Source organism: Galeopterus variegatus, unplaced genomic scaffold (assembly GCF_000696425.1).
Source record: "Galeopterus variegatus unplaced genomic scaffold, G_variegatus-3.0.2 Scaffold740, whole genome shotgun sequence".
Classification (NCBI taxonomy): Eukaryota; Metazoa; Chordata; class Mammalia; order Dermoptera; family Cynocephalidae; genus Galeopterus; species Galeopterus variegatus.
Window position 1 is genome coordinate 320,397 of NW_007726851.1, and position 4,048 is coordinate 324,444.

Here is a 4,048-nt window from a genome sequence, read left to right on the forward strand (position 1 = left end):
AAAAAAAAAAAAAAAAAAAAAAAAAAAAAAAGAAAGAAAGAAATGGCCATCACATTAGAGAGAGAAAATAATCTTCACGTGTTTTCCTTAATTGTCCTTTTTTCCTCTTTTCCCTCACATTACATTTATTTTTCTTTTTCCCATTATTTCAATATTAACTTCTGTTCATCTTGGTACAAAACACAGCCATATCATAACTAAAATGTGGGGGAGAAGGGAGCATTCATTATCAATAGATTTTTTTGCACTAGTTTTAGTTTTTATCTTGAAGGGGGAATGAAACATTCCAATGGCATGTTTCCTAGTCCCAGAGCTGATTTCATGTTATTTTGACCGGGATGTTGGGTTACTACTAGTTTTAATGTTCCCCTGACTGGAAGCTTTAGGGATGGAGGGCAATGCACTCCTGGTATATGCTCCCAGCACTATCCTTGTTTTCACACCTATATTGCTGTACCTACACTTCATTCCAGGTGCTTGGCAAGATTTTTACCACATGCATCTTCTACCACCTTTGTACAAGCTTCCAAATCCTGATGTTTTCTTTTTATCTTCATGTTTCCGTCTCTTCCACATTCAAACTCAGTCAAATGTAGCTTTCAATACCAATAACAACTCTTCCAATTTTTTCACTTCCATCTGAAACTCTGGGTTAGATCTTCATCGTTTCTCACTTCAACTGCTCTAATAGGCTTCTAACCAGCATCCGTAATTTAAATCTTCTCTAACCCATTCTGATGCATAGTGATAATATTTAGGAAAAACAAAATCTTAAAATCACATTTCAATAATTTCTCCTCATTGTCCACTTCTTAAATATAATTTATCGTACTTCTTAGCCTTGCCTTCCTTCATCCGTCTTCAATATAGCCTTCTAACCTTATATTCCACTAGCTGGTTTATACAGTCTACACTATTGGCAAACTGAATTGTTCAACATTGACCCAAATTCTCTGATCTTCAATCTATGCTTCTAATCACAGTTTTCCTCCACTTATAATGCCTTTCCATTATCCCTGCTTACTAAAATTCTATCATTTCTCAAAGATCAACTTAAATGTCACCTCTAGATGACAAATTTACTAACCCTCCCAACCAAATCAAAACATTTCCTTGTTTACATTTTCATAATTATCTCAAGTATCTTTGTAATGGCATTTGTAAAATTTTTAGTTATTCTACATTTTATTTTACAGCTTTTAATTTATAGTTACTATTATTTGTTACATTTTTGTTTGTTTTGTAGTTTATATTGTTTATCATTTTACTCATCACAAGACCTAGCACAGTACCTGTATGCATAAGAATTCCAAAAGTAACAATTCCTTTATTGTCTAAAGAGGAGATAGATATGTGCCAACACTCAGTGCTTTCTTTATATTTTTAACTTCTTTAGCCTGTTAAACCTACTTGATGGGGTTTCTACTGTCTTCTTTCTGCAATTAATAACTGAAATAATGGTTTTTAATGTGGTTTGAAATTTCAAAGAAAAACAGCACCTCAACTTTTGTTAAACTTAAACTTAAAAAGTAATAATATAATATTACTCTTTTATATTTCTACCTCCAACAAAGAAAACAATGCCTTCTGAGAAAAAAAATCACTAAATTTGATTTTTGAATTTAAGGTGTTTAAAATATCAGATTTTAAAATGCAAAAATCTGTTTGAAAATCTGAACTTTGTGTTTTCAGTTAAAAGCATCTTTAATTTATTTAAGATCCAGAATATATGTTTTGCAAAACTGTCTTTCAATTTGAAATTTGAATTTGGAAATACCTGTTAAAATGCGATATAGTGGCATTTTTCAAAGTGGTTATTATTCTCTACTTACATAACAACACGTAAACCTTAGGTATAAATCCAAGTGTTTCTCATGAGTTTCTGCTGTTATTCTCCATCTAAGCTGATAGTGATAGAACAAATGTATCATATGGCAAAAAGTGACTTTCAAAATATGATCAATATGCTATCCAAAATGTAGAAGACCATGAGGGTAAAAGTCAATATTCCAACCCTGGGCAAAAACCATACAATTTAGGTAAAGTCTTTCTTTAAGGGAGAAAAAAAATAGAGTGAGTCTTTCTTCACTCTTTTACCTGCCTCCATACATACCTCTCCCCGTTAGACACCTCTTTGGCTCCATCAGAGATCTGGACACCATCACCTCTATTCTAAGTCAGCCAGACTTATTTATCGAGAATGGTTACCAAGAATATTTACCAATTTATTAGTAAACATCTTGATTTATTCATTTTTTCTGGATTACTTACTTTAAGATATTTTGCTATCTAAATAAAAGTATCAAAAAAGAGAGATATTAGGCATGTTCCAAAAAAAAAAAAAAAGATCCATTTTTGGAGCAGCTTTTCTCATGTAGCACAATCAAAATGGTATAGGTACCCTACCTAGTCCTGCAGTTATTGGTCACACTTTTTAAGGAAAACAAAGATATAGATTACACCAGCACCTTGAATCTCAGATTTCATATCCAATTCCTAGCCAGACATCCAACACAAGGCCAGAAAATACTCTATTGCTAACTTGACATCAGCCTCATTTGGGGGTGAGGTGGGGGAGGGTTCTTCCCCTGTGAATCACATTATTATACAGACAATATTCAATATCTCCTTTCATCAACCTCATCTCCTCAAGCCACAGCCGACTTCCCTACCTGGAGGTTTCACCTACAAACCTAATTTACACGACTCGCACACAGGAATACAAAAATGAAGAAGGAAAATTCAAGAGATTTTTAGCTCTTCTGTAATCCCACCAAAGGTCCATTCACCATGTATCCTTAAGAACTAAATTTTGTCTTTGAATTTTAGCAAGGTTATTCTTTTTTCTTGGAAACTGAATGGAGAGTGGGAGACATGTGTTTCCTCTAAATATTAGAGCCTGCTTTTTATAGGTTTATATGATTAATAATAAAAACAATAACTGCTGTTTATCTAGGACTCAACTGTTTATCAGGCACTATTATAAAGACTTTGCATGAGTAATCTCATTTAATAATTACAAAAATTAATGAGTTGGATACTATTATTCCCATTTTACATACAATGATACTTGTAGGACCTTGCCCAAGGCACACGATTAGAAGGTGGTAGAGTCAGGACCACACTCAAGCAGTCCAGGTCCAGAGTCCACCTAAGGCCACTCCTAATTATGTTTGAACATTTTCCTTTTTCATTTGATTTTAAAAACACTTCTCTGAGAGAGTCATTGTTGAGTATTTTTATTTTAAGAAACAGAAAACTGAATCTCAGAGGTATTAAGTTACTTATCAAGTTCTAGACTGCATCTTTCAATATGGTATCCATGATGTGGCTACATAATTAAATTAAAATTAAATAAAGTTAAAAACTCAGTTCCTCAGCTTCACTGACCACATTTCAAACGCTCAAAAGGTCCACATGTTTAGTGGCTACTGTAGAGAACAATGTATATATGGAACATGTCCATCACTGTAGAAAATTCTACTGGACATCACCAATTTCTAAAATGTTTTTTGTCTCTATCTACAGAGGCAGGCAGATCCTATACTTAAAGTCCAAAGAGCTAGTAAGAGAAAATACTCTAAGCATCTGTATCACAGCCATAGTGGTTTTGATATGAAAGAAGAGTAATTTATGAAGTTAATGCATTTTAATATGGCATTGATATGGCATTTAATATGGCATTTAATATGGCATTTTAATATGGCATTTAATCACCAGGATAATTTTTAAGCTCAGGTTACAGAAAAAGAGCAGTAGATAAGGGATTAGACTATAAAGGGGAAAAAATAAAAATTATAAAAAATAACAAAGAAAAATTATGTCTCATTCAATTTTAAATTGACCTTGTACTATAATTCATTTATTAACATTCAACATATCAAGCTAAACTACTCTGTAATAAAAACTAAACATTGATAATCATATTCTATAAACTTTACAGTGAAAAGTTTACAAACTTAGGAAAAAATTTAATAATGCTTTGCTTTGTTACTGGTTCACATGCAGATCACTATGCATTCTATAAACTGAAAATAGGGTGGCTTTT